Source organism: Emydura macquarii, unplaced genomic scaffold, assembly GCF_026122565.2.
Source record: "Emydura macquarii macquarii isolate MOO-44397 ecotype Brisbane River unplaced genomic scaffold, CSIRO-AGI_Emac_v2 contig_554, whole genome shotgun sequence".
Lineage (NCBI taxonomy): Eukaryota > Metazoa > Chordata > Testudines > Chelidae > Emydura > Emydura macquarii.
The window spans coordinates 15051135-15077308 of NW_027130691.1; the positions used below are offsets into that span (position 1 = coordinate 15051135).

Below are 26174 nucleotides of genomic sequence, written 5' to 3' on the forward strand. Positions count from 1 at the left end.
ACACTTAACATACTGAACCATACTGAACTTCAAAGACTGAGTGATAGTATAAATAATGTAACTGGTAGGAATGTAGAATTTAAAGGGGGAGATTTGATGGCATGCTAAACTTATTATATCAGCCACCAGGTGACACCATGTGTAAAATACTTTATTTAAAAGGAACCTGAAATAGCATGAAAGGATTGTATGATGAACACATCTGGTGTTTATAAGTAAATTCTGTGACCAGCCCATATCTGGTAAAGAAGTACATGACAAACTCTGCCAGGCAGTTGCTATTATAAATGAGTGCAGGCATTTTTTTTCCAGATTAAAAATACACAACTCAATACTACCCTCAGGATTGCTGACATGTATTTTCTTTTCAAATTGACCCACGCTGATGGTGAAATTGTTTTATTAAAAGAGACATTGTCACATATTGTTAAATTGGTTAAACTTTATCATTATGTTCTGGTAAACCTAGTACTCACACGGGGTAGATGTAATCTGTAACAGAGGACAACATCCGTGTTAATGGAAGTCTAATAATAGCATCCAGTTTACTGGAATCAAAAGCTATGTTTTGCATCTGCTTTTGAAAACAAAATTTTTGAAGATGTTTGTCTTGGTAGGTTAATCCTTGGCCTAGTAACTTTGGCAATGTCCCTGGAGGGTACAGTACTCTGAATGCTGTGTACCTGAAGGCTTTCAAATGTGCCCATCACTGTGATATATAAGTGATCAAAAGGACCCCTCAATCAAGCTTTCTGAGACTTAGACCTTCTGTGTGGTCTAATCACCCTGAGCTCATGAAAAGGAGCCAGGTAATCCTGAGTTCTAATTCTCTCTTTGACAGTGATTCCCTCAGTGGTGTGGGGCAAGACACTTGATTTCTCTGCCTCAGTTCTCCGCTTTGTAAAATTGTGATTCTAATATTTACAGGGATGATGTAAGGGGTGATTATTAGCAAAGCATGAGGAGAGGTAAGTATTATTTATTTTACAATTCTTGACCATAAACTATAGCTCTAGAAAACTACCCGGAGTACAGGGATTGCTCAGCTCAAATTACACATCATTCAGATTGATTACAATGTAAATACACAGTGTGTCAGATTTTGAAAGCTGGCTACCCACAAAATTATGTAAAAGCTCAAATTGGGAAGCTGGCTTTAAAAATCAGATCTGGAAAGACTGTGGCCAAGATTCTCAAAAGCGATTTAGGGTGTTCAACATGAGACACCTTAAAGCAACCTAATTTTTCTTTCGAAACATTGCATCTGTTTTAGATCTCCCAAATTGGGCCTCCCAAATCACTAGTGGGCAGCCTGCTTTATGCAGAAACAAGCAGCAGCTGCACACAGTCATTATTTCCTCACCTTTGACGAGGATAATCTTATTATTCTCAGACTGTTAATTTATTTACTTTCTTTAGATGTTAGAGTGAATTTGGTTTATTAAAGGAAACAACACAGAGGACCAGAAAGCAAAGGTTTTCCCACCCAACTACACACTCTGCTAATGATACTAATAATGGGTGCATCCATACGACTGGCTGAAAAACTGCTTGTTTTATTCTGGTATCTTTGGCAGGAGGTCATGTCTTTATTTCTATAGAAAGGGAAAAGGAAAAAAATCAAGCTTTTCTCTCATAACATGGTAATAGGTAACTAACTTCACTATTGGATTTTAAGCAGTTCTATTTATGTTCAGCCTTCACATCCTTATGGAAGAAAGTGCACTTTAAAACAGCATTGTCGGGCATATCAGGTGAAGGTCTACACCAGGGGTTCCCAACCTTTTTGGCTCGAGGTCTACAGATGATATTTTCACGACCCTGAAGGGCCACCAGTCTCTGCCAGCAGACCCTTCCCCCCACTCCACTCCACTACAGCCAGACAGGAGTTCAGGGAGGATGCTGCCTCCTTGCTGATCTCCTGTCTCCCTGGCTGCAGCAGCAAAATCACATGCATGCTGTAGCCCTGTGCGCTCCACCTGAGTCCCTAGGTGCTGGGGGTCCCTTCTGCACCCAGGGTGTCAGAAGATCAGTGCTCCCTTCCCTCTGGCTGCAGCAGGGACCCCAGGGACCCAGGCAGAGCGCTTTGCTCTCTGCTGGAGCTGGGGGACGAGAGGGCTTATCTCCTGTCCCGTTGGCTGTAGCAAGGATCCTGCACCCGTCTTTTAGGCCCGGAGAAACGTGCTCCGCCTGGGTCCTTTGCCAGCAGGAGGGGAGCCACAGGCCACTTTGAAAACCCCACGGGCCACAAGTTTGGAACCACTGGTCTACACATTAGGATATAAACCTTAAGAGGTAAAGTTTCAGGTGTCAGTTTGTTGGAGAGAGAAATCTCTTCCTACCTGCAGGGCCCCCTTCTGCTTGTTGTAAATTACAAACATATTTTATTTATACCCCAAAGCAGGGGTGGTCAATAGGCAAGAAGTTTCCAAACTGAGGGGCATGCCCCGGGCACCTCCAACCACTGCGGTCCTGCTCCCAGCCTCAGCCGCTGTTCCCGGCTTGACCCTGGCTGCCCCAGCCCTGCTGCTCCCAGCTTCTGCCCGACAGCCGCCCCGCTCAGAGCTGCAGCCCCTAGCCCTGACCGTGGCCCTGCACCTGGCGGGGGAGTGGGCATGGACGGGCGGGAGGAGGGGAACACGACCTAAAAGGTTTGGGGACCATGGCCCTAGGCAGACCATGTGCCAAATCTGGACCGCCCGCTGCTTTTGAGCAGAACAGAGGCTGTAATCTTTTTATTTATTTTCTTTTTTAATGACTATTTTCTCTGGAGTTTGGACCTTGACAAAAAGCAGAACCAAGGCAGCTGCAGCAAATACCATATTCCCACCCTCTACTGCTGCAGCCGGGGGAGCCTGCGCTCCACACACACCCCCATCAGCCCAGGGCCGGGGCAGAAGACGCCGGTCAGCTCCTTGGGCCAGGGCCCAGCTGCGCACACTCTGTACAGCACCTGGCACCGCGCGCTGGTCCAGGCGCGGGGTCCCAGGTGACAGCTGACGCTCGCGCTGTCCCCAGTCCGGGGGGGGGGGGGGGCGGCGGGGGGAGGGAGGCTGCGGCGGGTGCGCGCGGTGCGGACCCACTCACCCGCCACGCGCCGCCCTACCAGGCCCGGCCACACACAGCCCTCGCGGCGCATGCCCGGCGCCCACCTCTCTCCCCCAGCGATCTCAGTCACGGGGAGGCGGTGTCTCGAGCGCGAGCCGAGTGATTGCCTATCCCGGCCGCCTCCGAACGCCCATCTCAGCGTGGCGCTCTGCTGCCTCTGTCTGGTCGGTCCTCCCCATGAATCCTTAGGTGGAGCTAGTGGAGCGCCGAGTGACCGATCCATTTCGCTTTCCCACTCCCCGCCCTTAAGGTACACCCGGGCCCGGCAGCGGAGGGATGCCAGTGCCCACCCCCTGCGGGCAGGCTGGTGAGGAGCCTGCGCGCGCCCGTGTGTGTGTGTGTGTCTGTGTGCGCGTGTGCGCGCGCGTGTGCTACCCCGGGGCTCGGGGCGCACGAGGGAGCCGGGTCAGTGCTACCCGCATCCACGTTACCACCGTGTCACTCTTGGGGGGGCTCTGTGGGGGCCAGGGTCTGGGTCGCTAGTTGGGGGGGCTCTGTGGGGGCCAGGGGTCTGTGTCGCTATCGGTGGGAGCCGTATGGGGGCGAGGAGCCGTGTTGCTATTGGGGGGACCTGTGGAGGCTGGTCTGTCTCGCTGGTGGTGGGGAGCCCTATGGGGTGAGGGGGTCAGTCTGGCTGTCAGTGGGAGGGGCGAGGGGTCTGTGGTGCCGGTGGGAGGACCCCTATGCGTTATATGGGGATGCTGGGTTGTTGTCACCTCCGAGGGGAAGAGGGACTGCGGCACTGCCACTGGGGGGACCCCCGTGGGGGCAGCGGGCTGGCAGGGCTCTGTCACTGTTACTGGGGAAAAGTTATATGGAGATTGCTTTTCAGGCATGACCTAACTGAATCCTCACTACACGCCCGGGACGCTGGTATCCTCATCTCCCTTGTAAAAATGGGGAGACTAAGGCACCGAGAGGTGAAGCAACTTGTGGAAAGTCACACAGCTGGTCAGTGGAAGAGCCAGGAATGAAACCTGTGGGGCTTCCTGTCTAGCAGGCCTGCCTCATGGCAACACATTAACTGCACATATGTTTAGTAGAAGCCCTTTGGAGCAGGGATAGGCTTTTTGCATAGCCCCTAATACAAAGGGGTCCTGATATGGTTTGAGGCTTTTGGATGCTATTGCAATACAAATACTAAATAAATAAAATAAATACTAAATACAAATACAAATACTAAATAACAGTAATTTATTATACAATGATGCCATCAGATATTAATTAAAAACTAAATGAGGTCCTCAATATTCAAGAACCACGCTTCACACCACGTCTTCCCTCCCACTCTCATCTCTCTGTGGATGGATTCTAGGTTGTTTCCTATCTGGAGCTTTTGAGCGTCTGTCCATAAGAGACAACAACCTGGCAGCAGTGATTCTGGACACTGGGCTATTGTCTGCTACTTGATCTTTGACTCTGTTCCCTCTAGGATCTCTCCCACAGATTATGTGATCTAGATCCGGCCTTAATCTATCCCTACAGATCGTCACATTTAATTTGTTTTGTGTACTCTTTTCAGTTAATAATATTGATGGAAGTGCCCAGAATTTTGAGCTAGAGGAAGAGTAAGTGGAGATGGGGAAATACTGTGGACAGGACAAATGTTTGGGAGGGTGTAGTATCTTTGTCCAACATAAGGACAGTACTGGAGTAAAATAATATTTTGATTACCATCCAATTCTGTGTAATTACAGTTAAACAGTTGTTCTGAAATATTCCAAAGTTGCTATTGTGGGTATTTGGAGGAAACAGCATCTTTGGAAAGCCTCAGATAATGTTTTCTTCTAACGGCTGGCAGTTATGATGCTAGAGCCTTGTGCATTGAGTTCAGAATATATCCCATCAGATTTTTAATATCAGTGAGCCATAAATATAATATCTTATAATTTTAGTGTATTGGATTTTACAAGTTCTATAATATCTCTGTGAATTTATTTTATGACCAGCAAGAATGAATATTTTGTCAGGTTTTAAAGGGTAAGATTGATGACCTAGGTGGATTCTCCCATCTTTAAAAGGACATTGCCACATGAGGAAAAGTGTGGTCTATTGGCTAGAACAAAGTGGACAGAGACTGTCATTTATTGGGTTCTGTACCCAAATCTGCTACTAATTTACTTTGGGACCTGGACATGTAACTTACCTTCTATAAGACTCAATTTTCCCACCTGGAAAATTGCAATAGTAATACAGTACTTCACAGGGGGGCTGTGAAGCTTAATTTATAAAGTGTTTAGAGATCCTCAAATGAAAAAAATTTACAAACATATAAAGCTATAATGTACAAAATATAATACTTTTTAGTATCAAATTTAGCCCAGGTATAACTCCACTGAGGTCAGTGGAATTGCCCCCATTTACAGCAGGATTGAATTTAGCCCATAGACTTTTACTACCTGTTACTAATCCCTCTCAGAAGCTGGAAAATACTCTTTCCTTGCTAGATTTCTCATCTTCCATTTGGTAAAGAATGCTTTCCCTCATCTCCTTTTTATGTGCTATAAACCAATGTGGCTTTGCTGTACTTCCTTCCTCATTAGGAGCCTCATAGATATTGTCAGTTTTGACAATATGCTTTATTTACTTTTGCTCCCTCTACTGGCTGCCTGATTCTACAGCAACGGCACAATCTACTAAAGATCATACATAAAATAAGTGAGGCCCAATCTACGAACAGGGGGAAGGCATGCATGAGCATTTGGATCATCGATTAGAAATGTAAATGCCATTTCATGAGCCTATCAATTTGAGCACACAGATACAGGATTTGGATTTGAAAGTTAAGTGCCCATGTCTGAAATTTGGGTTCTTTTCTTTGTATCTATTTTTCTGTGGGAGTGGTTGATATTTTTATTTCTTTAAAGAATAGCCTGTACAATCCCCTTGTTTACAAAAAGGGGAAACTTTGCAGCTCCACAGGGGTCACTAAATCTGTACATCCTCCTCCCATGCCCTGATCCACAGGACTAGCAGGGTGCAAAATGGGCAGGATGTAAGACCCAAAAGAGATACCAGCCCGTGTTATCCTATATTCTTAGACAGAATTCCAAACCTTGCAGAGCAGCCTGCAGTGTTGGAGGAATGTGCTTTTTACTGCAGCTTCTTTCTGACTCACCTCTATCTATCTCCCTCCCCCAAATCTCAACCCTGTTAACTTTTTCCATGACTCCTATTAGAGGGAGCAATGTGACTAAGAAGCATTGGTGGGATCCACAAAGGGACTTAGGCGTTGTAACAGTGAGCATCATGGTGCCTAACTTTTAGGTGCCTAGAAAATTCAGGAACAACACTGCAATCTACAAGGCTGAATTAGGCACCTAGGCTCTCAATGCAATGAATGGGGGAGAGATAGGTCGATCTGATGGCGGCGACTTTGCTGCTATCTGGATCGATTGAGCGGTCAGTGAAGACCCACTCAATTGATCCAGAAGTCAACGCTGGTAAACCACCCCCTCAAGTGGCGTAGCGCTGCGTCAACGGGAACTCGGTTCCTGTCGGCGCAGTGCAGTGAAGACACTGGGCAGAAGGGAAGCACAGCAGTCAACTGGAGTTATGCAAGCTACTCTGTGTAGTTGCGTAACTCCCATTGACTGCTGCCGAATCGCCAGGTCAGTGTAAACCAGGGCTAGGAATGAGATCCATGGAAGCAAGCCCACTCCGTGGGGAGTAACCTGAACTAGCCAATAAGAGATGCCAAGAAGAGGGGAGTGTGCTAAGTCCCTCCCCTCTCTTGGAGATAGATGCTTAAGTCAAGTCTGCAGGGAGCTGCCTAGCTCTTCTTAGTGATCAACAATCAGGCAGCTTAGGTGCCTAAGATGTTTCTTGCAGCAATGAGTTATGCACCTGCCTCAGTCTACACAAGACAGCTAGAGGAGGAGGAGTCACCCCTTGTAACTTTTAGCCCAGTGGTTAGAGCATGTGCCTGGAACGTGGGAGACTGAGGTTCAATTCCCTCCTCTCTGCCAGAGGGGGAGAAAAGATTTGAACAGGGATCTCCCACCACTCAGAAGAGTGCTTTAACCTCGGGGATATTCTGATGTGGGGCTCCCAGAATCTCTCCTGTTGAAGCTGGTCTACTGTGAATAAATAATGAAAGAGTGGGTAGAGCAGGAGAACTTGATGAGGGGCCTCCTCCCTTCCAGGTGGGTGCTCTAACCACTTGTCTGGAGAAATCTGTCTCTTTCTCCTCTCTCTGGCTATTTAAGTATTTATCCACAGTGGAACAATCCTTGGGCCAGAGAGAATGAGGATTACTCTATAGACCCGTGGCTATGACAGTCACCTGGGAGATAGGAGACTCTGGATGCCTAAAAGGTTTGGTGAGAGTTTTGTGGCTTGCAGCGAAGCCAAAACTGGGTCTTAGGTGCGTAACAGAGGGACTTGGGTGCCTAAGTTTGGGGTTTAGGTGTCTAAGTACTTTTGTGGATCCCATACCATCTTACCTAGTCACTTGCCCTCTCTGAATGGGCCTACTCTTCCCCCCCCCCCCCCTCCTCTCCTGCACTGCATGCCAGGGGAAGCATATGGGCCTAAATTATTTAGATTGAAAAGGACATTCTTTGTAAGAATTTTAAATTGTAATTTTGAAAATGATGTTTTGGAGTACTTTTATTATCGATTAATGATGTGTAATGAAATTTGCTCAGTTTACAAGAAAATGTTTTTTCGTAACCAAAATCATTCTGAGAACAAAAGCTGGGCCCCTCCTGGCTTGTATGTTGACATAAGTGATAAAGATTCTGCAGTCAGAAGTGTTAATTGTGTTAATCCATGCAACAGAATAGAAGCCAGCTCCTAATCTCTCATGTGTTGACTCTGCAGTGCTAATAGGAATAAAAACTTGTTTTTGTTATTAAAATCAGCAGACTGAAGTCTTGATATGCATTGGGAGCTAACACAGTGAAGAAGAGGATGTCTTTTTTGCCTGACCATATTTGCATTTTAAAGTGTTACAAATTACCTTTTGCAATCCAACCCTTCACCAATGTCCCTTACATGTTCTTACATTCCTAGCCAAAAAACTGCTTTGTACCATGTATTGTATCTGGCTACAGCATGTCTTGTGTTTGCATTCTTTTATATTTTAGCTTGAATACTAATTCTCCATAAGTTCAGCCATAACAACACACAGTTCCCTGGGAATAGCAAGAACTGGGAACCAGGCAGTTGTAACTAGTTTCTCCACAAAAGCCAATTAAAACAATACTCTCAATTCCCTTTTTCCAAGATGCGTGTATTTTGTCAGTGTTAAAGGAAACTTTAATGCTGACAAATCAAAGCTTGAACTTTTTCTTTTTGGGTTGTTATGCTGTCATGTTGCCATTTGCACAACTTTGAACCTAAGTAAAACGTGTATACTAAAAGGAAAAAGGTAGTTTAAATTAAATGACAGTAATAGCACTTGGTCAGAAAATGTATGTAGGTGGATTTATGGATTGTTTTTTAAATATTAAAGTTTGATCCATTAAAATGTGTTTGGTACACAAATGAAGAGTTCAAAATTAGCAATGGCTCACAACCACTAACTGCTGAGCAAATTCAAAATTATTGGTCTCTATGGAGCAGTAAAAGTGATCACAAAACAATAAGAATAAAATAAATCAATGACAAAGCTGTTAAGTTTTTGCAACATCTGAACGCTGAAGAAAAGCTTCCTTTGAGTTTAGTATTGGCACACTGGAATGTGACAAAAAGTGGACTCTTGAGGCTTTTGTCATATACCATATAACTGCAGTAGATTGCCACTGTGATATGGCTCATTTAATACTTTGTTCCACTTCTGAAATCAGAATAACTCATGTTATTACAATAGCTAAGAACACAACAAACTTATTTTCAAATGGTGGTGGAGTGCATGTGTATGTATATATAATTTTTATATGTATACACACTTTGAAGTTGCATCCAAGTGATGATGTGGTAGAAAGATTTTATTAATTTGAGTTTCTTATAGCTGTATACTTACGTGTGAAAGCCATGAATGAGGTCATCCCAAATGATCTAGAAACCTAATATTTTAGTATAAAAAAAAAAAAAAAACAACAACAACTTCCAAATATGTTCCTGTAAGTATTTCAGACAATTCAAAACATGAATAAAATCCCTCCTTTCCCCCCCCCTCGGTAAAAAAAAAAAAACAAAACAAAAAACTAGTTTCTTCAGAAAAAGCCCTGTTATGATGCATTTTAAATATGTGCTTCTTATGGTGGCTCTATTCAGTATTGCTTATCTCAACTGGGCGATAGTAATACATGACTTACTGTAAAGCATGGATATATAAAGGAATTATTCCAAAGAGCTGGGTCTGACATTTCTGAAGCTAGTATAGGTCTACCTTCTGGAGAAAATGTGACCCTATTAAACTACAGTTATGAGATGAACCATGTTGTAAAAAACTGGACATTTAGGTCCTATGTATGCTGCAAATCCTACTGAGTAAGGGGACAAAAAGATAGTTCCTGACATCGTTAAAAAAGTGTATTGGCCTTGCAGCGTAGAGGGGACTAGTTAACTTTGTTCTCAAACTGAGCAAAAGTCCAAGCTGTAGCATGGTTCAGAAAACATACTTAAAACATGATTCAGTCTCATCTACACTTCTGGAATAAACTCTGTTATCACTCTGTTGCGAGACAACCTGTGCTGTAAGCAGGTCCCTCAGCATGGTAGGATTTAGAGTGTTGATAGGAACTTAGATATACCCAAATAGAATGATAATGTCAGCGTATAAACTAGTGGAGAGACTCAGAAGTGGAAAAAGTCTTACTCAGCAAACTCTTTGTCTTGATTTATTGTTAACGGTCAGAAGGTGTATTTTACATACAGAGAAAAAATACACAGGAAAAAATCCTGAACTGAGGTTCAACCCATTCCTGAGTGTGGAGCCCAGCCTTTTAAAGACATTTGCTCCTTACTCTTTCCCAAGTAGCTACTCTTAGGGTATGTCTACACTGCAGTTATGCCAGCTGACTTGAGCTTGCGGGACTTGGGCTAAGGGACTGTGTAATTGCAGTGTAGATTTATGATACTGTGAGTTGGGAGGATCCCAGAGCTCGAACTGCAGTCTGTGCGTCTATACTTCAGTTAAACAGCCCCTTAGCTGGCACGGGCCAGCCACAGGTGTCTAATTGCAGGGTAGACATTCCCTATAGACCTTCTCCTGAGCACCTGTGTAGTGGGAGGTGAAGCTGAACTGGAATTAGCTGAGGAGGAATGCAAACCAATATTTCTCAGTATGAGAGTTACTCCACAACTTTTCAGTAGGAGCCAAAGACCTTTGATATTATGAGTGGGTGGGGGGTTGAATTCTAATCTAAAAATGTACCAGATGGGAATTTCAGGGAAGACTTTCCACATTCAGACAGCTGGAACAGTTGTAGATTTCCCCACTGAAATGTAAAGGCTGTGCTACAAGATTTAAGAAGGCAGAAAGTGTGACTAGTGCAGAGTTTCTCAACAGCTAGTCCGTGGACCAGCGCCGGTCCCTGAGATCTCCCTGATGCAGATTAGTAAGGCAGCAAGGCATTCCTTGGTATCAAAAAGGTTGCGAAACACTGGACTAAAACATTAAATAGAAGGGCAATATGATATTAAGAGGGTCAAAATTTGGCTTTTTGTTCATCATAAAGAAAATCCTGGTGGTTCTTGTTTGTTTGTTTTTTTAAATTGTTCCACCACTTTCTGTACTTTTTCCTCAGGAGAAAACAGACTATAACCTAGGTAATAAATCTGTTTTATGGTCCACATGAGAAAGGGTAGAGAAACTCCCTCTATTCTGTTTTCTTCCCATAAATTGAAACATGCATGAGATATGGGAGATGCTGGGATTTTTATCCAACAAATGCACAGCTGGATTCTGCTTTATTATTTCTTTAAGCCTGATAATTTGTTACTTGATTAGCTGCTGGCTGTCAAAACTATCACTTGCTCAGTCTCCTGTCTGTGTAGTAGGTGTGATGCAGAAAAGATACTGTAGCACATACATAGAAACATAGCTCAACTAGTCCAGTTAGTCAGAAATTTCTACCTGCCTCTCCTTAAAATGCAAGTTTCCATCATCAAGAATGGAATTTGAACAGCAGAAAGTAGCTATTTGAAGAATAATTATGCGAACACATCCATTCTGTGAATTTTATTTTGCATCAGATGTGGATGATGTTTTACAGGGCCTGATTCTGCTATCTGAAATCAAGGGGACTATTTGTGGAATAAAGTACTATACAATGGGAGTAGAGGTGGGAGAACAGAATGCTGGACTGGACAACACAACAAGGATGGATGACAAAGAAAGGAATAGGGCAGGGAAATGCACAAATTAGAACAGGGAAAGATTGAGAGAGAGCTTGTTATATATGCATTTTAATTTATTGAAATTTGGGGGGGGATTTAGTGTCCAGAGTGAGAGCAGGATGAAGGTCAGTGATGGTAGGTTGACCAAAAGAGAACTAAATTGTGAGGGGGGACTTGAAGTGGGAGAGTTTGGTTGTATGCTTTAAAGGGTCAGTGAGGGTGTAGTGTAGTGTGCAGCATGGAAAAAAGGCCCGGCCATACCTCTGGGCAAAGGAGAGCCGGGGAGCAACAAGCTGAGCTGAACTGGCTAAGCATGGATATAAGTGGGAGAATAGGTGACAGCTAGAAGTGAGATAAGCTGGGACAGAACTGCGCCTTATAAACAAAGATGAGGAGCTTGAATTTAAAATAGGAGACAGACTGATCCATCACAAAGTTGCTCTGCCTTAAACATTTTATTTTATATTTTAGAATATATACCAGAGAAATTCCTAACTTTTTCCATTTCATGTCACATGTACAATGTCAAGGGACATACCTGTCTCTACTCTTAATTGCCACCTCAGCCATCCAAGTGCACAAACTGACAAGTGTGGTTAGAATGAGTCACTGTTGTACTTAGGATAGCAAAGGCAACTTGTTTGCTTGAATAAGAAGTGGGATGAGGAATGATGCAGCTTTGTCTCAACTCAGAAGCCTGATGTGGTATAAACACTTAGGCTTTGTGTGCTTTAAATTATTATTATTTTAAAAAATTAAAAACCAATTTGACACATTTGTGTGTCTACTCTTTCCTTTTTTTGTGCTGACTAAAATCTGCTCCGTTTCTTGTTCGTCAGGGTGTAGAAGGTAGATGCAGCAAGTAAATGAAATCAAGACCCTGGTAAGAAACCATGAGAGTAACTATCAGATAGTTTTACAATCTATTACATAAGTGGATGGATGGCTAGGGAATGATTCTTTAATGGTCAGGGCTTGGCAGACTATGCTCATACTGATACATTGCCCTACCATTCTCTGATTAATGGCTGATAGTTCCAGCCCCGTAACCAGAAAATTGACTTTTTTTAAACATAATGAGCCAAAATATGCCTGATACAGGGTAAATGGCATAGATAGTTTTGTAGCATTACATTTGCTGTACATTAGCTCTGCTTGAGACTATAAGAACTTAAGAATGGCCATACGGGGTCTGACCAATGGTCCATCTAGCCCAGTATCCAGATGCTTCAGAGGGAATGAACAGAACAGGACAATTATCAAGTGATCTGTTCCCTGTCATCCAGGCCCAGCTTCTGGGAGTCAAAGGTTTAGCGATACCCAGAGCATGAGGTTCGTCTTGGCTAATAGCCATTCATGGCCCTATCCTCCATGAACATTTCTAATTCTTTTTTTACCACTCCTTTGGAGATTTTATTTCTGCTAAGATGCCTGTGAACAGGGACTGTTATTTGCTCTGAGTGGCTACATGTGCCTATGTGCCCGAGTAAACCTTGGCTATTCCCCATTTAGATAATCCACAGTGGAAATTGCAAGGGACCCACATAGCAGTCCATCCAGAGCAGGCAGAATCAGGGCAGCCAGCTTCCATAATGCTCTCCCAGTGCTCCACTCTCAATCTTCCTGGCACTCATTTATGTGCCTTGCCAACTAGAATTTAGTTCATCATTGTAGGACGGGCTCCTGCCCGGTCTAGTCCTGGTGGCCCTTCCTCAGGCCCAGGCTCAGAGGAAGGGCACTGCGCCTTCCTATATCCAAGGGGAATGTTAGCGTTTGCAGGCTTTTGCCCCCAGCCCTCAGGCAGGGTGGGCAAGCAAGGAGCAGTGACCTCAAGTCAAGTGGGCGGTATTCGCTCTTTCGGGTTGGCAAGGATCGGGGGAGAGGAGGGGGACGCAGGCCCACCCAACTCCACTGCATCCCAGCCCAGGGCCCTAGCAGTGGCAGGGCATTACCACTCAGTCGGCAGGGCTCCCGCCGCAACACACCAACTGGGCTTACCCCTATTGCAGCCACGCCTCTGGCTGTCCCTGGGCTTCTTCCTCCCCAAATTCCCCAGTACCTGCATCTGCCAGCTCCTCCGGGTCGCCGGGATACACCGCCCAGGGTAGACCAGTCAGTCCCTCTTCATCCACAAGGGGGTAGAGTGGGAAGCTCCTTGGCAAGGGGCAGCTCCTCCAGATTGCAGGGCTGGGGGTAGGGTTCAGCCTCCGGCAACTCCTCCTGGTCTGGTCCTGCCTCCAGGGGTTGGGCATCCGGCAGCTCCTCCAAGTCCAGACCAGCTTCCGGGCGGAACTCCCAGCTCTCCTGTTCAAGGGGCTCATCCCAGTCGCTGCAGCCCCGCAGCTGGGCCCAGCGCTTCGGGCCTGTAGGCCTCAGCCAGTCAAGTGGGCCCGGAGGCCCAATCCAGGCCTTAGAGGCGGGCCACCGGGGTCACTCCTGGGGCCTCAGGGTCAGGAGAGGGTTACCTGGGGCAGAGGCCTGGCATGGCTCAACCCTTCACTGCAGCTGGCAAGACAGTGCATCTGCCTCCAGCAGCAGCCTTCCCCCTTCTGAGCTACAGGGCCTGCTTTTTATGGCTGCTGTCCCCCTGAGGCCCCGCCCTCCTGCTGCTGGGTTGGCCGTCTGGCAGGACCTATCGGTGGCCAGCTGTCCAGTTGCCGGGCAGACTGTGCTGCCGGCCTGTCTAGAATCTGATTGGGTGCTTGCGGCCCTTCCTCGGGCCCACACTCAGAGGAAGGCCACTGCGCCTTCCTACAATCATGCTAATAAATCTGTTCTTTTTGTATGATTGGCCCATTTTTACTTCTTGAACTTAATTTGTCTTTTAATTTTATCATTTGTGCCTCAAATTCTAAAACCTGTTGACAGTTTTACCTTGTTGAACTAGAACAATGAATATGGGGATAATTATGAGCAGGTAGAACATTCAGGAATTGTTTCATTTTCACTTGTTTTTGTAGTTGCATTTACAGACCCCCCACTCCTCACTGAACAATTGAGGGTGTTGGTTACTTCCTTTTGTGTTTATGTAAGAAAACTTTTTATAGTCAGTTTTTCCAGTTGGCATATGTACTTCCTTGATTGCAGTTTGACACACCATTCCTCCCACTCCCTCTTTAGAAGTGAAGCTAATGGAAGTCCTTCCTTTTTATATTATTTGTGTGATTGTTGGTGTTACCATAGAAGTGGCTGCCATTCCAGCTTGGAAGTGTGCTGCTTGACTTACTTTGTTTTGCTTGTTAATTCCCAGTGGTTGGGAAACAAAGTGGGTAATACAGATTAATCAGCCATGTACACTTTACAGGGTGCTTGAAAAGCTCTGTAGATCTTCACACACATGCTTGTTTAGGTGAAATGAGAGACAAAATGGTTTATCGGGGTGCGGGTGGATGAAAATGGATTTTTTTTCCTTTTTATTGCATGAAATATTTGAGCTTTTTGTCAGGTGTAAGACATTTTTCACAGTGAGTAATAGTTCAGTCCCTCCCTGCTGGAGTGCACGAGTTGGGGTGAGAGGATGTAAGGAACTTCCTTACCCACCTGCCCTTGTGCACCCACACAGGAGCTTGGCTCAGTGGCAGCATTTGAGCTCGACAGGTTGCAAGCTGTGCTTCAGGCTAGTGCCCACAGTAACGCTAGCTGCCTTATAGAGGGAGGGAGATGGCAGGGCCATGCTCCACTTTACTGACTAGCAAGTAGCCTGTTCCAGGAGAGCACACACTGCATCCTATCCAAGGATGATGCAATGTCTGACTCCCCCTCAGCTGAGGTAGGCCTATAGGTGCTCCTGCTCATTGTGCATCCTTGCTACCTTCTACTTTGAACTGCAGCTTAGTGCCACAATCGAGTCATTAGAATTTATCTGTTTTATCATCTGTCTTTTTTCTATGACATCATTTATTTAAATTGTTTGCCAAAGAAAGGGTTGTGTATAATTTCCGACACTTTGGATGGTATTCATGATTAAGAGGTAGGTATTGTAACTCATCTTCCAGCATAGAAATGCAAGATTTTTAATATAATCATCAAGGTGATTTACATCATTAATCAATTGAGCCCTGACCCTCCAATAAGATGCATGCAGGCAGACACTTGTGCCCATGTGGAGTCCATTTATTAGATGAAATTTCATGTAAAGGTGAACTGAAATGCCTCATAGTGATTAAATACATTATTCAGTCTTCAATATCTTTGATATTTTCATGCCTCACTGTACCTCAGTTTCCCCAGGTGACTAGCCTTAAGGAGAGACTTGTGGCCGAGTTAGGAAAGGAACTCATAGCCTCCTGACTATCATTTTCTGCCTCTAACCACTAGACAACACCGCCGTCCCACAATTAAAAAAAAAATTCTGTGAGGGACGGGCACAGCCTAGTGGTCTGATCACAGGAGTGGGTGATAGGAACTCCTGAATTCTAATCCCATTCCAAAATTGCTGCTTTTGAACCCTTAACAAGTCATTTAAACCTCGCTTGGACTGTTTCTCCATCAGCATAATGGGGGTGAAACCTACCTCTATTTTACTGCTCTATAGTTATATAACAAACACACTTAATTGTGGTATCTTTTACACCAGAAATGCTGTGTAACTGGATCCCTCCAAAACGTAATTAAATATTTTAAATGTACCCTATATTTAAAATAAATAAAGACAATCTCTATCATAGCCATGAAATGTGAGTTATTGTGCTTAGGTACTTGAAGTGTATCTTCTTAAAAGCATTCTTCTGTGTCATGCTAAAACCAGCATTGGGCTAGTATGTCTCTAGCCCTAGCACAGCCATTTAGGGGAATAGTGGGAATGTCCCCTTCCACCATCTCCCCTCCTGACCCCATGTCATGGCTGCTTTTGACTGCTTTGGAGGGATGGGGGGAAGGAGGGACCATAAAGCCTGCATGCTTACTATTCCCACCACCACCACCACCCTGAGCCGAGTGGGGGGAGGGCAGGAAATGGGCTCCTCTCTACGTGATGGTCCTCTCTACGTAATGCTGGCTAGGAGTAAGCTGTACCCTAATTTACTCTCCCCCCAAGCAAGAAGGGAGCAGGGAAGGAATTGTGGCTCTCTGAGTCACACTTTCTTCCGGGTGCTCCTCCTGCGGTGGTGTAGCTACCTGCCGCACTGACACAGGGCTAAGCCTCAAGGCACAATTTCGCATATTGTGAATATTTTAGAGAAGTCCTATTTTCTGGTGATTACTTTAATTTGATGTAATGTTGCTTCTGTCTAATCTTGTTGATGATTTTTATACTTTGTCCTGGTTGTTCCCTTCTTAGTTCTTCCAGCAACTGCAGAGGATGCACCTTTGGCAGTCAGTGGGAAAGAGGCTGTTGAATACAATGGACTGTAAATGGGTCCTTGAAGAAAAAAATCTGACATTGGACCTGTTCCTGAGAAGTGCTGAAACCACTGACTTCATTGGGAGTTATGGGTGCACAGCAGCTCTCAGAATCAGGCTCCTGATGCTATAAGGCCATTAACATTCCTGTTGATTGCCTGAAATTACAGCTCTTGTGGATGCCTGGGACTTTCTTTCCTAGCCAAGTGCTGTATATAAATGAATCTAAAATGCCCAGTGCTGAATGGGTATGTGAGGAATAGCTAAGATTTAGATTCCAGAGGGTCTTCAACACTATTTATTAGTGACTGGCAGTAATATGAACAGACACATTCCATACCAAGCTCTCCAGGGTTTTAAAAATCCAGCCGGAACTAGCTAAATACCCAAAGTCCAGCCAGTGAAATCCAGCCAAGTTTTATAAAGGATATAGTGGTATAAAGGCTTTTATTAAATATTATCTGTGCACTTAAAATGTACAAACTATTACTTAAAGGAGTTATTTTGCCAAACCATACATGTACCAATAACTAAAGCAAGGAATAACAGTTTAGAAAATTTAAATTTACAGATTTAAAAAAACCCCAATCCTCTGCATGAATATGCAATCCATATTTAATCCTGGTTATATTGGATTCACATTTGTATATATGTTCATAGTGGGGTACATGCTTCACATGATGTATTGACTTGTCCACATTATCACAATGTTGGCTTGGGTTTAGCTATTTTGAGCTCTTATTTAGAATACTGCTCTCTATTATATTATCTTTTATATGCATTTTTGAAATCTAACTCCTACTATATCCATAAGAAATTTATGAACGCACATAATTCATAGCATCCAATAAAACTTTAGAATAACATTCTGCAAACATAAACAAAAGTCATTTATGTACAAAAAAGGACCTAGCATCAACCCTGAAGAATCTATTGCAATAGCAGATGTAATACGGTTGGCGCAGAATTCTTCTGTGAACTCAGGACTTGCAATTTTTGCACAAACATCTTTATTCATGTGAATAGTCTTGTTTAGTTATTTTTGTATTGTCAGCATTTGGAGGATAGGGCCCTTTTACCACTGAGGAAACTGCAAAAGGGTGTTTCCTTCAAATATTCTCATATGCAAATAAATACACAGTTTTGTAACTTGTGCAGAGGTAGGTCATCAGCAATTTAACAAACCTGGGCCTCATTTCTCCCTGCAAAAACTGTCGTGGAAGTCATATCTGATCCTGTTATTCAGGTTAAACTCCAGGGTTTTTTCTGTTTGTTTATTTATTTTATTTAGGAAGTTTTAACTAGCTTACCAATCCTTGCCATGTAAATATCAGAAACAAAGCAATCATTACACCAGTTTGCTTTTGTTTAAAGAGAAGTTGTACAGGAATATAGTCATTAGCACTTTTTTTTTTTTTTAACATGGTGTTACCATCTTACAGAGTGAGCATCATTACAACACGTGTAGTATGCTGTGTCTAGTGATTTTATTAAATTGAGTGAAAAATTTGTTGGGAGTTTAACCTGAATAAAGACTGCAGGATCAGTCCCATAATCATTTCAGAGCCAGGGCCTTTCTGAGGCAGGCCATAAGAGGAAGAGAGGAAGAGGCCTGGCCTTACTGCACCCTGGTTGTTTCCTGCTGCTGCAAGACCCATAGATGCTGTGAAAGCTGGGAATGTGAGTTAGGCCTGGCCTGCGCCAGTGGCCGAACTGCCCTGTCAGCCCTGGAGTCGGAAAGATATGGGCACCCTCTCCTCAGTTCCTGAACTGGCCCTGGAGCTGTAGCTTGGATGACTTTTCTCTTTCATCCTTCATGATTGTGCCTATTTTTCTTTTCAAGGCTACATTGTGTATGCCTGTTTATATAATTATTTCTTGTTTTTTGATCAGTTAGTTTCCATAAAAATGCAACTAAGAGGATGTGAGGCGCATATGAGAAATATTCATTCCACCCCTAGCTTTTCATATGGCACAACGTAGGGCAGGAGCTGTCTATAGAAAAATACTCTATTGAAATGCAGCCAACTCCGGGGTGCAGAGTGGTAGCCAACTGGCATGCTTCACTGTAGTGGGGTGGAGAAGGATTTGACCTAGGACACCAAGGCAAACTCTTACTAAAAGTGCCGAGGGTTTTTTAGTGTTGATGCAGAACAGATAGGACCTTTAAAGATCTACACTGAAAGATAAACACGTGGTAGCTGGAAGTGGGCTGTTTAACTTGGAAGCATGAAGGACTGAGTCAGTTCTGCTGGGATTTTAACTGGTAGTTCCAGGAAGTCCAGGTGTTTTTAAAACTATTTAAACTACTATGCTATTTCTCCAGCATTTGAACAGTACAGTCACCCTCTGCCTGCCCAAGTACTCACCTTCAGTATTTACCTGTTTTCTCTCTTGTTTAGCCCTACTATAGAAATCCAAAAACTCTTAGAGCTCAGGAGAATCTTGTGCTGGGTAGACTAACTGGAATCATATTTGTTCAGTGGAGAAATGCCGTCTCCCTTTAAAGGCACATCTGATTTTGATTTTTATAAAGGTTTTTTTTAATGATACAAGTGACACTGTAAGGGAGGAAATCCACTTCATGCTGCAGCTCTTAGTTTAACCATTAGAGCTTCATAAAGGGAAATCTAATAAGAGTGTTTGGTACTAACTGTGCCTTCGTATGCTTCTATATTATGAATAAATATAGCATAAAAGGATTATTTTAAAATGTTTCTAAGGTAAAATAGGAGCAGACAAAACATGAGGGACATCATGTCTTATGTCCCTTGTTTTTGTTGGAGGATTCACGCTTTGTCTGCACTGGAGTTTTTGCATGTAGGTGCACTGCTGTGCCTTCATTGGTACAAACCCTTAGTGTTGCATTGGTGCAAGTCATAGCCTGCACCAGTGCCGTTTATACCAGTGCACCTTGTCTAAGCTAAGGGTTTGCATTGGTTGCTGAAAATCCCATTGTAAACAAGGCCTCACTAGTGGGCTCAGATGTGCATTGTGATTACATGCTCTACCTTCCAGTGAAAGGGAAAAGGTGCTGAGTCCTTAACACAGACACCTTTTTCTTTCAAAGAGTTTTGGTTAAATATATGTTAACAAAAACAAAGGCTTTTCTCAACTAATTGTTTCACTTCCTTGATATCTGTGATTATTGTAACCCTGTAAGTTTTCCAGACATCTAAAGCCTTCCAGAGAAGACCAAATCTGAATTTCAAATATAGGGGACACACAAATAAATAAATAAAAATCCATCAAGCCTTCTTTATACAGGCACAAGCCCATGTTGAGGGTGGGAGGGGTCATTTTGTTTTATTTGTGCAGGTCCTCCTTTAAAGAAAAAAAAACTCTTGTTCCAAATTATAGCAATATCTCATTATTATTCCTTAAACATGTGAAATTGTTATATTTGCAGCCGGGATGCCATTAGCTTCCCTATTAGTATTTAGTTCAAAGGAAGACTTCTAAGCCCAAAAAAGTTCTTTTGTATAAAACTGAATATGTGTTTGATATCACAGTGGTTTAGGGAACAATGTAAAGGTCAGTTATGTTGCTTGCTCTCCTGTCACATGATGTGGGTGTGTATATGAATGCATCTCTGGAATTCCACTGTGGGATCTGCATCTTTGAAGCTGATGCTAAAATTACTGCCTAGGCTCTTGCGAAGGCGGATACTGATAGAAAATTCAATGAAATCGAAGGTCGCTGGTCTGGTAGGTGTTGAAAGATACCTGGCTATGATACTATTTCTGATTTAATAATGCGAATGGGAGGCTAGCCCTTTGTAATAATTAGGACTAATTACTGAAGAGGTGTTGACAGATGGGCTAAGAGGAAACAAACTGCCTTTATCCAGTGGCTTAGAGTCAGATTACTGGTCTTGTGTTATCTGTTTCACAGAAAGTAGAAGCTTCAATCATTCACTAAGTCTTCAAAGGGGAAAGGGATCCTAACAATATACAGGATTTGGGATGAAGCTATGAAATAAGTCTTTGACTCAAAATGGCTAAATTAATCCCCTTTCCGTAAATTATTATAGTTTTTAAATTTGAGTTACAGATGGAGAATCTGATTATACTTGGAAGTGAGTCAAACCAGTATTGGTGACTGTCTTTTTTGTTGTTGTTGTTCATGGATTAGTCAGTACCTAATTCCTTCCTCTCGTGAATGCTCTGTTTTCTCTTCAAAGAATGATATCTATGTCTGATATCCATTTGGAATGGGGAGGAAAAGGCAATTGCTTAGGACTTCTTAATACGTGAAACATGAGGGTTTATAGCACAGACACTATATCTGTGTATGAACAGTAAAATACAACATGTTTACAATGGCACCAGATTTTAGTTATATAGCTCTTTATACACACAGACAAGAAGATGGAAATTTTAGCAAAATTTGGCAGACTTTTATATAGTTTTGTTAGTCTATGAATTAATTTTTTTACCATAGAATTTAAAAAAAAACATTCTTCCTCTCTTATTCTTTCTGAGGTGACTTCCATCTCCTCAATCTGGAGCCTCTCACCTAAATAGCTGACATTTTCCGTCAGATCTTTGTCTGATAGGAAGGAGTTTAGTAAAGACGTTACAGGGTTAACAATCTTTCATTGAAATGAGCATTTGGAGTGGCTTACTTCAGACAAATTATTTAAAACTCTAGCTATCCTCCATGTTCTCAAATGACTCCCTTTTAAATGCACTTCTTCCCACCTCCACCCAATCTTGACCCTGATTTTCTGTGAAACAGTGGATAAATATGGTGGACTTGGATAGTTTTATAAAGAGAGGTAGCTTTCAATTATTTATTTGCTTTTTAACAATAGAGGCACTTTAATTAGTGTTTAAATATTTATAATCAGTTTTATTGTGCTGTAAAATCTGTTATACTTTGATCTAGATTTTCTGGTTTGAGATAATGATGCTGGTTAAGGTTTTCTTAATGAATTTGGTCAGAATTTGACATAATCTGATTATCTGATGAAAGACTGACACTTCAGTTCCTGCCAGCATATAAAAGCAGTACAATAGGGACTGTTCAGAGCCCATTCAAAGGCTGGAAGTTCAAGTTCAGGTACTGCAAGCTAGTTCAAGATTCAGAATCAAGATGGTGAAATAGTTTTGGATTTCACTGTGGGGGATTTTTTTTTTTTTTTGGTCAATTGTGGTTCATATTGGACAAGGGGACTGAAGCTTTAAATAAGTAATAACACTTCAGACATGTTAACGGTCTTCAGTAGCTTTTGGTTTAGCAAGTGAAGAGAAATAAACAGCAATTGTAAGACATGACCCCTTAAAAATATTGAAGAGCTAACTAATCAGAATGTACCAGGCATCTGTAATGATCAATACTAGAAATTCTAGTGTGAAGGTCATTGAAGAATTACTAAACTGGTATTGCAGTTTTTCACTTACTTTTTTATTAATATCCGTCACATTTTGACCATTTACTTGTTTTTAATATCTGATATTGTTATCTCAGGAATGTGGAAAATGAGTACTGCAGTGTGGTTATAGCTATGTTGGTGCCAGCATATGAGAGAGACAAGGTGGGTGAGGTAATATCTTTTAATGTACCAACCTCTGTTGGTGGAGAGACAAGCTTTTGAGCTGCACAGAGCTGTTCTTCAGTTAGTACCAAAGTTATTAAATATTTAAAATATAACCTCACCCAATTTGTCTTTCTCAAAATGAGTATATTTAACAACTGCACCTACATGGTCATGGACAATGGATCTAGAATTATGTGATAAAGTTGACATGGAAGAACAATTATGATTTTGTATCTAAGATTAGGCAAATCAGTTAAAATAAATATTTGTTGTATTTGATGATCAGGTAACATTTACCCTATACATGTAATTCCTGTTTGCACCAGAATTACCGGGCATTCTTGTGAGAGTTCTTGGACTAAATTGCCATCTGATAACTAGGCTTATCCAAATAACATCTACTTATATTGTATCTGATGGGAATCACAGTGGACATAAAGGAGATGCTGATGCCTATTAATCTTGAATTCTAGTGAGTTCTTGAATGCTTTATTATCTGCTTCTCTGAATCCTAAATTTGAAATGGTTGATGTGCATTACATTGGGCCTTTTTAAAAAAATAAAGTAAAAATTTGATTCTTAAAATAGTAAAAATTATGGACCAAATTCTACAGTTCTTATTGAGGCAAAACTCCCACTGACACCAATGGGTCTTTTGCCTAATAAAGCCTGCAAATTTTGACCTAATGAATTAATGCAGAGTAGAGGAATGTCACACAAATTTAATTCCATAATTTAAAGGCCTCTCTTTTCTTAGAAAACTTTTAGTGAGTTCACTTTCATTGTGCTTACAGAGGGATTTGAGCATAGATCTGGGAGCCTATGAATTCTATGCTTATCCTGGCTCTTGTTATCTTGGGCAAATCACTTAACCTCTCTGCCTCAGTTTCTTTGTCTGTAAAATGATTGATAATAATACTTGCCTCAAAGCTGTACTATGGCTTAGTTAACAAGCATAAAGATTCTGAAGAAGGAATGAGTTTATAGATATTATTTCTGCACCTGAGATTAAATAATTAATACTTTGTTTTAAGAGCCTAATCCTGTAGACCTCACTAACTTCAATGGGATTGTTTATGTGAGTAAGGATTTGCAGGACTGGATCCAAAATATGGACTAGGAAAACAAGGCTGGATAGCCATCTGTCTTGGATGGGTTAGCTACAACAAATCCTGCATCTTGGCAGTGGTTAGACTAGATGATTCTTGCAGTCCCTTCTAATCCTATGATTCTATAAGCACAACAGCGGATTTACTATTTGTTTACTTATTTAAATTTAATACTGTTGACTATTAGTCACGTAGGTAGATTTTTTAAAAAGTTGTTTCCTGAAACAAATCTATAAAATAAATCTTAGAAAAAGAAACCTTGTGAAAGTAGTAAATACAGTATTCTGGTGTAAATGTATCCTGTAATATGACAATGCTTATAGGATTGCTTGCTTGAGTTAACCCTAAAAATACTTTCCTTCCTCTCCACCTTTTCCAATGATTTTGTATTTCGTCAGTGCTCTCTCTGTGTGTTTTAGAAAATGGGAGAACAAGGATAAAAGAAAATATTTTGGCAGCCTTGTTAGAGAGAGCTCAACTAGGAGATAGTCAGTCTGGGTAGAATTTTTTACCGTGCACAGTGAAATAATTTGTTTTCTCTAGAATTAGGATTATTTTGGCTAAGTGTATCTGTGGTAAATGCTGTAAATTTTGTAGCAGAAAAAATAGCATAAAATCCAGTAACAGTTTCACAAGATTTAAAAGAATATGAACATGTTGGTTCCATATATGTTTAAAAAGAATCCCTTCTCAATTCCTGTTCCTGCAAAAAATCCACACAGATCCACAGAGGTGGATTGCCAACTTTGACCAGACAGCAAGTATTAGGAATTTGAGAAAAGGGTACACTGAAGGAAGTTTAAAGGCTCTTAACAATAAAGGGGCATCAGTGGCTTGTGGGATTTTTCAATGGATAGTTTTTACCTCTGAAGTGGTAAAGACGGGAACAAAAATGTCACTGTTACTTCTATTTGTAATATTTAAGTTAATTTGTGCTATAACATTGTTTGCTACAGATACCACTCCTCCGCAAATTATTATTTATAAAACAAGGTGTGAGAGGGTTTTTTATTTGACTGAATCTCATGTAACTCAATTTTTCAAATGGAGGTTAGTTTAATTCAGGTAAAACTGATCGAGACGTTAAAAGGAATGGAGTATCATGTACTTCCTTTGTAACCAGGTTTTTGGACTCTTCCCTCCATTATTGTCAACTATCACAGGCCAGCTCATGTGCGGGAGATTGGAGTAGAGTTAACCCCAGTTTACTGCAGCTGAGGAACTGGCCCAATATGTCAATAGTCAATTGACTAGCCATTTTGTGATATATATGTTAGAATTGTAATGTCATTTCCTAAGAGTTGCATTTTTATTATACAGTATCATATTGCGGATGCATTTATATTGAATTAAAACAAGTTTTATGTTACATTTTACATTTTGAAGGAGAAAATCTATAGAACACAAAAAGTTATCCAGTGCGTATTGTGTTTCATGTTCATGTGCCCCTGTGGGAGGAAAAGAGAAGTAATAGAACAGAGAAATAAATAAATGTGGTGTTGAAACTGGCATTACAGAGTCTGCTGTTGCACAATGGAATTGCAATCCGCATACTGTCTTTGTTGGTCAAATGCCAGAAAAATAGTATAATATTATACAAGGCTAGAGTAATTAAAGAGTAATTAGAAGTGAATAAATCAAGTAATCATAAAAGTTTGTCATGGGAAAAATATGTGTCTAGAATTAATTAGTTTTCAAATAAAGTATATATTTTAATTGCTCAGAATTATGGAATCCTTAATTGCAGACACATAAATTTGGCCTGATTAATTTCAGTTGCTGTCAGAACTTGATATATTTCTTCTCTGTCAGTTTTTTTTTTCATAGTTTGCTACTAAACAAGGGTATTTCAGGAAATGTCTGCTAAAATGTCTGGAAGGTGTTTAATTAAACCTTTGCAGTCTGAGGACAATATTAGCGAGATCTTGCTGTTGGAAGCAAGAGATTCATGCCTGATGCTGGAGTGGGCAGCACCCCTAATTAAGGAGGCTGGGTAGACAGATCTCTGTTGCTGACAGATTGCTATGCATGGCTGAACTGAAAGGCTACTCAAAACAACCTTTTGATGGTCCTTGGCTTATCAATTTTCTGCTAGATTGCAATGATTTATCAAGTGTGCAAACTTGAATTCAACTTTAAGCCTGAATGTTGTGTTATACAGAGACAATTGTGTGAAGCCTTTTTTCATTTATTTTGTGCATTTTCACATTCTTTAATTTTTCAAGGAGATTTGGTTTTAGAGGTTCTATATCTTTTTGCATTAGCCATATGGAGAGTCTGTTTTGGCATTGAACTACTGTGTACTTTGTGTCAGATTTCTTTCTCCTAAAACAAGGCTTTCTGTAGTTTTATCATTGCACTTTACTGAGCAATTAATGGCTTCGTAAAGCAAAACAGATGGGTTTCTTTTTCCTTAATCTGCACAATGAACCTGTTTATGAAACACTAAAATTTCATCAGTTTCAGCTGTGTTTTAATGCTGTATTTTAGCCTGACATTAAAAACAAGTGCAATGGCATAAGTGTAGCCATGATATTTGGCTTTCTCAAAAATGTTTACTTCAGTGAGATTTGCAATGCCTAAAATGTTTAACTGTGTTAAGAAAGGTCAGCCAGCTGATAGCTGAAGGCGAGCATGTCAAAATGAAAGACTGAAAAAAAATTATCATTCTGACACACTAGGAGTATTAGAATGATTAATGTTTATGTTAATTTATGGCTTTTACATATTGATTAATAGCTTTTTGTTTCAGTGACTAAAATGTATAGGGGCAATGAGATCCATAT

General features: G+C 41.7%; 1 protein-coding gene across 1 annotated transcript in view; it reads left to right on the forward strand.

Annotated features, from left to right (window-relative positions):
• The first annotated feature begins 3315 nt into the window (after positions 1–3315).
• Positions 3316–26174, forward strand: part of GNB1L (G protein subunit beta 1 like) — a 48725-nt gene continuing 25866 nt past the window's right edge. Inside the window, exon 1 of the mRNA XM_067539859.1 lies at positions 3316–3415. The gene's annotated coding sequence lies outside the window, so the exon portion shown is untranslated. The remainder of the gene's footprint in view (positions 3416–26174) is intronic.